Source organism: Dermacentor silvarum, chromosome 4 (assembly GCF_013339745.2).
Source record: "Dermacentor silvarum isolate Dsil-2018 chromosome 4, BIME_Dsil_1.4, whole genome shotgun sequence".
NCBI lineage: Eukaryota > Metazoa > Arthropoda > Arachnida > Ixodida > Ixodidae > Dermacentor > Dermacentor silvarum.
In genome coordinates this window covers 170257026-170269541 of record NC_051157.2, presented here as the reverse complement: position 1 = coordinate 170269541, position 12516 = coordinate 170257026, and positions in this window count along the sequence as shown.

The window sequence follows — 12516 nt, the reverse complement described above, 5'->3', positions numbered from 1 at the left end:
CAGAGCCTCATTCTATAACTAGCGATGAAGTTAGAAGGGCCTTGAAAGACATGAGCAGGGGAAGAGCTGCTGGAGAATATGGAATAACAGTCGATTTAATTAAAGATATGGAGGAGATATCATGCTTGAAAAGGTTGCGGCCGTTTTACGCAATGCCTCACGACTTCAAGTGTACCAGAAAGCTGGAAGAACGCCAACATTACTCATCATAAGAAGGGAGACGTTAAAGAACTGAAGAATTATAGACCCATTAGCTTGCTTTGAGCATTGTATAAAATATTCACCAAGATAATTTCCAATAAATAAGGCCAACACTTGCCCTCAGCTAACCAATAGAACAGGCTGGCTTCAGGAAGGGATATTTTACGATGGATCATATCCATGCCATCAATCAGGTAATCGAGAAATCTGCGGAGTACAATAAATCTCGCTATACATGGCTTTCAAAGATTATGAAAGGGCATTTAATTCAGTAGAGATACCAGCAGTCATAGAAGCATTGCGTAATAAAGGAGTACAGGAGGCATTCGTGAATATCTTGGGGAAAATCTACAAAGATTCCACAGCTGCACTGGTTCTCCACAAGAACAGCAGAAAGTTACCTATCAAGAAAGGGGTCGAGCAAGGAGGCACAATCTCTGCAATGCTATTCATGGCATGCTTAGAAGTATTCAAGCTCTTAGACTGGGAAGGCTTAGGAGTGAGGATCAACGGCGAATACCTCAGCAACATTCGGTTTGCAGATGACATTGTCCTATTCAGAAACAATGGGGACGAATTACAACAAATGATTGAAGACGTTAACCGAGAAAGCGTAAGAGTGGGGTTGAATATTAGTATGCAGAAGGCAAAGATAATGTTCAATAGCTTCGAAAGGAAACGTGAATTCAGGATCGCCACTCAGCCTCTAGAGTTTGCAAAGGAGTACGGTCATATAGGTACATTGCTCAGAGGGTACCCTGACCATGACAATAAAATTTACAGAAAGAATAAAATTTGGTTGGAGTGCATACGGCAGGCATTTCCAAATCCTGACTGGGAGCTTACCACTGTCGTTGAAAAGAAAAGTGTACAATCATTGCATTCTACCGGTGCTAACATATGCGGCAGAAACTTGGAGGTTAACCAAGAAGCTCGAGAAAAAGTTGAGGAGCGCACAAAGAGCGATGGCACGAAAAATGTTAGGCCTAACAGTTAAGAGACGGGAAGAGAGTGGTGTGGATCCGAGAACAAACAGGGATAGCCGATATTGATGACGTCATCACATGACGTCACCAAGCTACATCGTGACTTGATGATGCCGTTATCACGTAACGTAACCTTTCACGTGATGATGTCATCACGCTACCTTTAGTGTGTTGACGTCATCACGCGACGTTTGAGGTGATGACGTAATCACGTTTCGTCATCATTTCAAACGTGACGTCACCAATTGGTCACATCGGTTTTGGTAGCATCTGATGTTAACGCCGAATTTTTCGCTTCGGGGCCCATATAATGATTTCGCTTTCATAATAAATACCCCTTCAGCAGTTGTAGCGGCGGTTTCCCACAGCTTAGCTGGACATTCACTTTCGCAGGGCCGGGATGGCGAGTAATTTTTTTATATAACTTCTGTGTTTTATCTCAGCAGTTGGCTTTGTTTCATGCACCGAGGCGCAAAGTCAGATGCAAATATACTATACACAAAACAAGCTGTCATAAAAGGTATTTAACATTGTTGTTCGCACCGACACTTCCAGCAGTTTCAACAGTTATGAACAGGTTATCTTCTAGAGTGTGACCTTGCCTAAATTAATATTGCCACTTGCTGTTAACAGGCACCGGTGACTGAGAAAGAAGCATACAAAGCCGCTTCTGTCCTCACAGCGGTGCTTGGTTTTATTAATTTCACCGGATAGCCGCGTTTTGTATTTTTGCCAACGACTGTGCCTCTAACTTTACCGCTTGCATAGCGATTCTATAGGATAACGCCGTCACTACTAAACCTGTGTAATTAAGCCCTATATTTATATGCTGCGCTTCTTCCAATTCATTCGAACTTATTTTGTGCATAGTTATTCAAGGAAATGCTGGCAAGGCAACAAAAATTTGTGATCACCAGTGAGCTTCTAGAATTTGTGGAAGAGTACGCTTAAATAAGTTAATTACTTACACCTAGGTGACTCAGATCATGAGAAGGAAACTTACAGAAGAATAAAAATGGGTTTGACCGCATACAGTCGGCATTACCAAATCCTGACCTAGAACTTACCGCTGTCGCTTGAAAAGAAAAGTGTACAATCATTGCATCCTACGGGTGTCAACATATGGTGCAGAAACTTGTAAATTAACAAAGAAGCTCGAGAACAAGTTAAGGAATGCGCAAGGAGCAATGAAACGAAAATTGTTAGGTGTAACGTTAGGCAGACTAGAAGATATCGGTGTGGATCAGAAAGCAAACGGTGGTAGCCGATACTCTAATTGGCATTAAGAGAAATACGGAGCTGGTCAACCTATGCAATGCGCAGGGTAGATAACCGGTGGACCAATATAGTTACAGAATGGGTGCGAATGGAAGGGAAGCGCAGTCGAGGATGGCAAAAAGTTAGAAGGGGTGATGAAATTAAGAAATTTGCAGGCGGAAGTTGACATCAGCTAGCACAATACAGGGATGACTGGAGATCGCTGAGATAGGCCTTCGTCCTGCAGTGCACATAAAAATCGGCTGATGATGGTGATGATGCATGCACGTATGTATGTATGTATGTATGTATGTATGTATGTATGTATGTATGTATGTATGTATGTATGTATGTATGTATGTATGTATGTATGTATGTGTGTGTATGTATGTATGCATGTAGGTATGTATGTGTTTATGTCAGGGTGTAGGTATGTTCACGGCTGCAAGTTCTGGAACTTGTGAGAACCAATTTCGGACAAAAAAAATGAACCGTACGCTCACTGTCGCACACGCACAAAGACGCATTTTACAAGTCTTCTAGGCCACAGCACATTAACAAATATAGGAACTAGAAATGCACTGAATATAAACTCATAAATTAGTCCCCATATTATGTAAGTCAAACATCAAAGTTCACAGATCAACCCTGGTTAGATGTGGAGTGTCGGATGCTCATCAAATGCTGGAATTCTTTCTCTCCGACTTTTCCCAGTGCTCTTCCTCGATCATACTTGTGCCTTCGTCGTCGTCACTGTAGTCTTCGCCTTTCCTTTGCAACGCAGCTCGCGCACCTCATGGCAGTGTGAGCACGTATAGGTATGTGTGTGTGTGTGTGTGTGTGTGTGTGTGTGTGTGTGTGTGTGTGTGTGTGTGTGTGTGTGTGTGTGTGTGTGTGTGTGTGTGTGTGTGTGTGTGTGTGTGTGTGTGTGTGTGTGTGTGTGTGTGTGTGGTGTGTGTGTGTGTGTATGTATGTAGTGTATGTATGTGTATGTATGTATGTATGTATGTATGTATGTATGTATGTATGTATGTATGCACAATACGTACGTATGTAGGCATTGCTGATCTCAGGTTATGGTGACAGGGGCCAGTCGCCTCCTAAAATTTGGGTGGGCTGGCCCGAACCCCAAACCACCTCTGACTTTAAGCCCTGGCCACTATGGCATACGTCACTATCGTATGGTAGTTTTGGCACCTAAAGCTTCAGTTTTTTTTTTTCAATATTTGCCATAGCCAATATACAGGGTGTCCCAGTTAACGTTAACCAGAGTTTGAAAATATGCCGATTCACTCTAAGACGACGCTACCAAATGCATGTCGCTGGTTATTGCATGGAGTAACTCACACTATTTTTTGTATTCTACTTAATTGCATCATTATTCAAGATTGATTAACCAACTTCTGAAACAGCGAAGTTGGGCAAGAAATTCCAATTAGAAAGCTGTAGAATGGCTTGCGAAACGTCCGAATAAGCAGTTTCTAACTTTATATCTATTAAGTATTAGAGTTTTCCGCTTACTGCAGATGCCCGCGAAATACAAAAAAAAATACCACGTAACATGCCCGCTTACGCGCAGTGATTGCAGTGCTCCCAAACGTTCCGCGTACAAACGAACAGTAGCATTTAGCAGAGTTTTCTGCCGCTGCATTTCGTCGCGTCGTCTTAGAGTGCATCGACATATTTTTAAACTCTGCCTAAGTTAGCTGGGACACCCTGTATTAGCACTCCAAGCGAACTTTTGCCGCCGGCGTTGGGGTCTACGTGGCCGTGAGGTTTCGTGTATATTTAGGTATATATTCTATATGCCACTCCTTGCTATATGACATACGGTATATGCAGGTTATATTGCCCCATCATTATATCACTAAACTTGCTTTTATTCCTCAGAATTTTTAGAATGGGAACCCACAAACAAATTTCATGAAACAAAACACTGACAGCGCATGCCTTTTGTCTTCAATATTCTCCGGCTTAAATATTAAAAGCGCGAAACAATAACAGAACTCAAGCCTGAAAATTACGTAATATTATTGACGCGTCTGCGCACTACCTCCGGGTTCGGCCCAGGAAAGAGGTTTGAAACATACCCGATATGGAAAAGTGGTGGTAAAGTCGCTAAGAAACATGTTGGCTTTAATTAATAAACATTAATGAAGTTGTCTGGTGGCAGGATTCAAACAGAGGACCCCTAGCACAACAACTCGTTTTTACTTAGTTTACGTATACTTCAATTCATACTGCCACTACAGCTACGTGTCTTACACATCGTGTAATATTCTAACATGTTGCTACCGAATTCATTGTCCCGCCCTTATGGCGAAACTATGATATTATTAATAACGATTGACGGATCTCAACTGAAGAAAATGGTCGCGTGTTGAGCGAATTTGTATCTGCAATCACCGTTTTGCCTTCAGCATGGCGTAAATAGCCATCTTGGCAGAAAACCGCAATAACTTCAAAATGACGTGTTGCGCCACCTTGAATGTATTACCATCAGGATCCTTTTTTTTTTTTTTTTTTTGAAAACGTCAGGTTTAAGGAAAAAGCTTGCGGCTTCCTTATATACTTGTCACTGTGTGGTTACGAAACAGTGTATGTGAGCTGCACATTTTTACACCCATGGCTGCAACGAAGGCTCATTGGATCGATGCTTTACCGATGCGTTGTTGAATGTCATACAGGTGACCTTTGTAGTGAAGCGGAAACCAACGGTTGTGATAACGTGTCTGCGCACGCTCTCTCACTATGCCTACGTGTGAATGTCATCATCTGCCAGCAGCCGCAACCACTCAATTTATCAATAGATTTCAATCCATTTCAATCAATTCATGGTCACGGCCATGAACGCTGCCTTCGGCAAATAGACACAAAGGTGCTAGGTTGCCTAGCCGTGCATCATACGCAATAAGGTGAAAGCGCCGTGAAATTTAGCATAGGAGGAAGCAAGCTGCCTATGTTTGAAGCATGTCGGCGTGGTAATGTTGTACAGCCGAAAATAGCAAGTGTGGTGCATCTTCTAAGGTCATTGTGAATAATTTTACGTGTACAGTGCCTACCAATTCGTCGTCGAAGACCGTGCTAAGAGTAAAACAGCCAAAGTTCATTTATTATAAACAGTTGCAGGTAAAATGCTTGCAATGTTTAAATGTGTGGTTCAAGTGGCGTCATTCAAATGCACCATGCTCTTCTGTCCCCCCCACCCCCAAAAAAGTGGCACGAGAAACGTTTAGGTGAGCGAAACAAGCTTGCAGCTAAAGGGCTAAGAATCACACTCGGACGCTGTATTGAATTCGACAGTGATTGATTGATTTAATTGTCCCAAAGGAGCATTTTTTTAAATAAGCATGTCATGAATGATCGCCTAGGATGCTGTGTTGGAGCGGTTGAGATAGATTGGTTTTCTTTTATCCAATACACAGAAAATCTGCAAGAAAATCGGAATGTATCTTGGAACCGCGTTTTTAAGGCTGTGGTATTTTCAAGTAGCCCGGTACGCAAACGATAAAGCAAGCAACTGTGACGCAAGAGAAACGGACTCGGCTGAAGTAAGCCTGGAAAGCCGAGTTTGAGCCCAAACAACTAACGCGTCACATATTCAATACAAAGACAAGGCTTGGGGGTACATACTTGTGAAAGCGCTGCATACTTTCCATGGCTCGCTGGGATATCAATTAGATAAACACTGCAAACGAATTAGTACTTCAAGGCCAAACAAGGAACGCGAGGGCTTTCTCTGCTCGATGATGTTTGCCTCATATCATATAAACAATCTCACTGTGACACTAATGAATTTGTATGTCGCTGTGTGATCGAGGGCGCCCGAAGTGGCCGAGATCATTGCCTCGGGCTTCACGCCCGTCGACGTAATCCATCGGTCAGCCTTTCTTAATTCACCGTTTACTGCGTATAATCCGCGTGTTCTTCGCAATTAAAACGTCAAATCTCTCACTCTCGTGGATTAATTAAAAATTAGGTAATCTCGCCGCCGGACGTAGGTTGTCAAAAAATAATAAATAAGCTTCGCGCCACGCTTTCTTGCGCCCAACCCAGCTATTCAAATCCACATCGGCGTGCGCTGTCGAGCGCTTACGCAGTGTGGCTATCTGCGCCATAGATAAACATCTACGCACAAAACTTTCACCTTCATAATGGCGGCTGCTTGCCGCAAGGCATTTTGATATCCAGTATTGATAAGAGCAAGCTTTAGCTCGGGGTCTCCTGGAGAAATAATTTTTCTCGGCTACCACTCCCCCGAATTCGGCAACGCTTGTAGCATTATAGGAACATTTCAAATCTAGTGACTGCGTAAAGTAGATTTTATAGCGAAGCTGTCTATGGCGAGGGTTCTATGCATTATTCCTGCCCGTCAACAGATGTGCGTGTGCAAAAACTCAGCTCGCGAATCTGATGCAAAATCGCTTCATTCTAAGCAAAACCTTATACGTCTCATCACTTAGATATGCATTTTGATTGAATTAGTTATCAGTAGGCAGCATTTTCAAGATAAGTAGACTGTCTGGTAGATAAATGAGCTTTTCTCAAAGATTTACGGCTGTGCGGCCTGCGTCGGCCATGTCTCCGTTCACACCGCCCTCTCATTTCGTCGTTCCAAGCTCGTGTGTGCCTAGTTTCCTTCCGCTCTCCCGTGACGGCGTCACTGTCGTGCGTTGTCGGCGAGAACAGATGCGAGAATGCAATCGGCGGCGGCGGGTGGCAAACACCGATGAACATCGTTCCCGAGAGGCCAGCCGCAAGCTGCTCGCCATGGAAGACAACGCAAGCCGTGTGCTCTCCGTCGTGTGCCAAACATATTCGCTGGTCATCCACCTTCATCGAGTGGAAAGGCTCATGATCTCTTTTTATTTAGGCTGTCAAAGTGTTTATAAGAATGGTCGAAAATTTCAAATCTTCAAGAAAGAAACTATCAAGTTCACAACTCTATAACTCAGCAACCAAAAAAAAAAAAATATCAAAACTATCTCAACTGCGCCTAAGAATGCATCTAAGGCGGACAATATTGATGTGTTATACAACCCTATGGAATATACTATGATTTTTGAATGGGACATTTAGCAAGACCCTTGTTAACATTGTAACTAAAATACGTAAGCTGCAAATACTTGTCCAATTTGTCCGCTTTAGACGCTCTAATGGATGCAGTTGACAGACTTGCGATATCTGCTTTAAATACAGAGTTACGAATTTGTAAATGTATTGCTGATATTTCTTATGCGTGGTTATTTTTGGCGATTTCTGTAAAACGTTCCCTGCCAATATTAAAAATTGTACTTGGTAGGTCGCTGTAATTTAGAATTTTGCCTTAAATACAACAAATTTCATGCAAATCTATACAGTGGTTGTCTCATCAAAGCCTTTCTTCGTTTTACGTGTATTTTAATTTGGAATCTGGCGTTAGCTCCTAGCTAAAGCTTTCTCTTAAGTTGACAAATAGTCGAGGAGTTTGAGATTTGGCAATCTCTGGCACTCATAGTGTGCCTCTGCCATTGCAAAAGCTATCAACGTAAATTTTTGCTATATACGCGCAAGCGGAACATTTGCGTCAGTATCTGCCACAGATGAATGACAATTTTTGTCTTCGCCAAGCCAGCTCGTCATCTAAAGCATCGTCCTTGCCACAGCGGACAGAAAAAGGAAGGTTCTCTACAACTACCTCGACTGATATTTGAACCCATGCCAGTGAAGCCCTGTGCATTTGGGAGGCGAGCATGCTAACTTGAGCAACGACAGTGCTGGGCAATTAGTGCGAGGCATTACGCTACTTACAAACTCCGAGATCCGAGGCACCCATGCATGTATTTCGGAGGCCACAACGAGAAACACTGTAGTGAACGAGGATTACACATAGGGATTTTTCTTCACATGCCGGCGGTGTGTTTGAGCGCTATTCTCCATTGCCGTGCTTACGAAGTGAACGTCGGAGCGCAGAGGAGGCGTACATGACAATGAAGGTGATAAGCCTCAAACAATGCACATACCCACAACAGACGACGCGCAAAAATTAAGGTGGCTGGTGAACAACATCGAAAGCATCGACAATGTCAATGCCAACTAGGGATGACGCAGCTACAACTGCACGTTGTTTACATAGTAACTCACAGGATTCACAGCCGCCAAGTGCCTTATAACTCAACCCTTGCAAACGTACAGAAAAAATTAGATCGCCAAATTCGCGTAGGTAGCACTGCGTTATTTCGGTCGTGACATCAGTTGCAGTAGAAATCTTGGCCTCAGAGTTGAATATGTCCTCAGGAGGGAACATTAAACAAGTCACCAAGCCAAAAAAAAAAAAAAAAGCAGGGAGCCTTCGACACAGTGACTGCCTCTTCACCTGCAACGCAAATATTAACTTACAAAAAGCTGTATTTAAAAATTGTACAATGAGACCAAGTTTGAAGGTCATCTCAGATGATATGCTGCAGTCACTTTGGGTAGATATGGGCTCGGACATTATCCTACTGAAGAATGAAAAGAAATAAATGTGACTTTTTTACACAAAGCAACCGAAAATAAGCATCATGTACTACGATTTTCGAAATCAGATATATATAAATAGTGAAATGTAAAACCGCCTCAACAACCAAAGATAGCACAATTATTTTGCCACACGACTGCGAACAAAAGATTCCATAAAGCGATGCACCCAGAAATCGCGTTATGACCACTGTGTTCTTGTCCAGTTCTCCGTACTGGATGAACCCAATTGTTTGAGAAAGAAGCAACTAACGGAAATTAAAACTGTGAGAGAATGATGCTGCCACAGTTAATGAGTTCAGAGCCGTAGGAATTGTTGAAGTCTACTTTGTTGTTTTTTTTTACTTTTTTATCTAAATTGCCTTCTGTACGCTACTATGTCATAGAAAATTCGTTGTAAGTCAGTCACGGCTCCCATTTCCCAATCGACAAAGCTGTGTGCCCATAAACCGTGTCCGTAATCTCATACGACGATATGGATCGTGTATAGAAATCCGCATGTTCGCATTTAAGCCCAAATGACGATATAGGTTTGTGATAAGGTTATATTGTTTATGATAATTGTGTTAGCCTCTAATTTGCACCAATCATTTGTGTTTATGATACTTCAAACAAAAAGAGTTCTTTCGAATGTCCTTGGTAAGTATTGCTGTCACGTATCACTTTGATATAGTGTCGTAAATGACCTAAGTTGTGACAAACTTACGATGCGAAAGGTACGGGATAAAGTTTTGCGATCTTGAAGAATCAAAAGAAATGACGGCATAAATCATAACTCCTTTTGTTATAGTCACTATACATTAACTCTTGCTTTTAAATGCAACAAATCTGATAGTTCTGTGGAGCGGTTGCCGAGAGGGACGGTCTTTCCGTTTCCGTGTATTTAGATGGGAGCTCTCGAGCAAGGCGTCCTGCAAAGAGCGCAAATTCTACAAAGGAGTTCGCTAAAGAGTTACGCAACACTCGCGCGGTGGCCAATCTGATCACGTGCGGCCTATGCAGCTCAGCGCAGAAGACAAAAAGGGAGTCAACGGGTAAGCGACCATCAAGATCGAGGTCTTCGGCTGCCAGGGTCGATGACTTTCTCTAGCGGTCGCATTTCCGCGTCGTCCAGCTCGGCCTAATAATACCACCTTTTTGATAACTCGCAGCATCTTGCACCCTATAAGGGAATGAAAACCGAGACGTATACGAAGAACGGTCCGTTTACCCGGACCGCAAGGCCCTAAGCATTCCTTTCCTTGCTGTAAACAACGCGGTTGAAATGGCTACAAAAGTTCTTCGCTCTTTCACATACCAGAAGACGGGAAGGCAAGCGAGCGGAGGATGGGAAGAACAAAAAAACGTACAACGAAAAACGACCAGGTCGCAAGGACTCCTCAGGGCCACCCAGAGATGGATATCGGTCATTAAACGCTGGGCCATGTCCAACCGGGCTCTGCCATCGCCCTTTGCAAGCCACGTTGATATAAGTGAGCCTAGCGACAGAGTCTCTGGTACCTTGTGTGCACTAGCACACGTGATCGTGAAAGTAAGATTGCGCATGCGGTTAAATCGGAGGTTTGACGTCAGAGATTTCTCCCTTTCCGCGTACTTGGCTTTTCGCGCTTCGCTGCAGCTCACTCGCTGTGACGTAAGAATCACGAAAGCGGCGGCAGGAAGAAAATTGCTATTCGCGACGGGTCACGAATAGCCGTCGGACCGGGCTGCACTCTGTGTACGTTTCACGCATTCATGTATACGCTCCGGCATCCCTGGGCCAGGGCTGTAAGCAAAGCTGACACGACGCTGTTGTTGCTTACTTTTTTTTTTTTCGTTCATGTGAGCTTCACCTCTTTCCACTTGCTAGCTGCCATTTTTGTCGCACTGTGAGTTGAATTAATTACGCACTTCTGCGCTAGCGCCACGCCGTAAACACGGGGAAACACGGTGGGTCAAGGACCACCCGCTCGACGATTATTGTACTCGTATGCTCGGCGTTCTTTTCCGGGTGCGGCTATTATTACGACCAGGCTGGCAGAGAAAACAAAAACAAAAAAAAAACGACAGAAGCACGCCTAAAGGGCTCGAAGGATGCCTTCAAGGGGAGAAAGTTGCTATTTGCACCATTCGCTCTACCATTTTTTTTTCTTTTCTTTTTTGGCACCGCTTCAGTAGTCTTATGCTGTTTGCCTTGCGCTGTGATGTATCGGCGCTTGCCGTAATAGGCACGTGAATATGGATGTGCACATTGCAGGGAAAGCCACCGCCTGGAATATTTCCCGGACTTTTCCGAATGTGTTTTCACGCACAGAGCCCCTAGTCGAAAATGAAGTTACGTGGTGAAGAACATGGCTGTTGTTGCCGTTAAGACTTGCCGGCGCTGCGAGTTCCTGCAGTTGTGAAAAAGGGATAAATAGCGCAGCGATGCGTTACGCCGCCTATTTTGAGAGCATATTGATTGAGAGCGATTATAGACGAACATGGTTAGGAACTTAGTATGCCTTGAGGGCTTACATTTATAACATAACACGTAACGAGTGTAATTTTTCATCGCGAAATAGTCGTTAAGTGCGCACTATATGAATACAACCGCTTCCGCACACATAGCCTAGTCCGCCGAGCCGCGTAAATAAAATCAGCACTTGCGCATCTCTCAATAAAAATTGGTGAAAGTATAACATTGAACGCCCTGCATGGGGCCGGGCACGTCCCTTTTCACAAAGAAGGCATTGGCTTACCCTAATGAATGTTTCTAGCCCACCATCTCTTATGTTTCATTTCTTCATTGTGGCCTTCTTTTATTTTTTTTTTTCAATTGTGTTTCTTCATCGAGTTTTAGCAAACGGTCGCGCAACCTTAAGAAAAAATCTAGCTAGCCATGCAAATTGTGGAGAGGAATGCCCATACTTCGATGCTCAGCGCTAGTATTTATTTAAATAGAAAAAAATATACACAATATGAACAGAAAAAACAACCTCCAGTTTCTTCTTGCACTGCATGCGCTCTGCTATCTTTCCGCGTTTTCAGGTTTTTACTTTTTACAAATTTGTTTCAACGACTCATGAAAAAACCACTTCCGGACAGCCTTCTTCCAGCAGCTTGGCAATCTGCAAGTTCACCACCTCTGGCCTGCAGGACAGGCAAATGGCGCCTTATACACCCTTGCAATTTTTTAACAATATCATGCGAGCGTCGACCACACGGCGTGTCAATGGTCTTGTAGGGGCGAGGGGCCACTCCTGGAGCGAACAGCGCAGCAGAATGCATGCACGACCGCACCTAAAGTTGCCAATGTCGCCATACCTAGCCACTACGAGGTCGCTGACACGCCGTCCGGTTGACGCTCGCGTGATATTATTAAAAAATTGTAAGGGTGTACATATTTCAAGTCCTGCAGCACCACTCGCTTAGATATAGCTTCTTGATTGTCTTTCTGCCAGTGGCAGCTCCGTTGAAAAGGTTCATACATGCGAGGTTCTGCATCGTGCATTTTGCTGTGGGACTTTTGAAAACTATGGAAGAACAAGAGGTTTGAGAACGCGAGAGCGAAGGCTCGCGCTAGCGCCATCGTAGCAGTTGGTTGAATAAACCG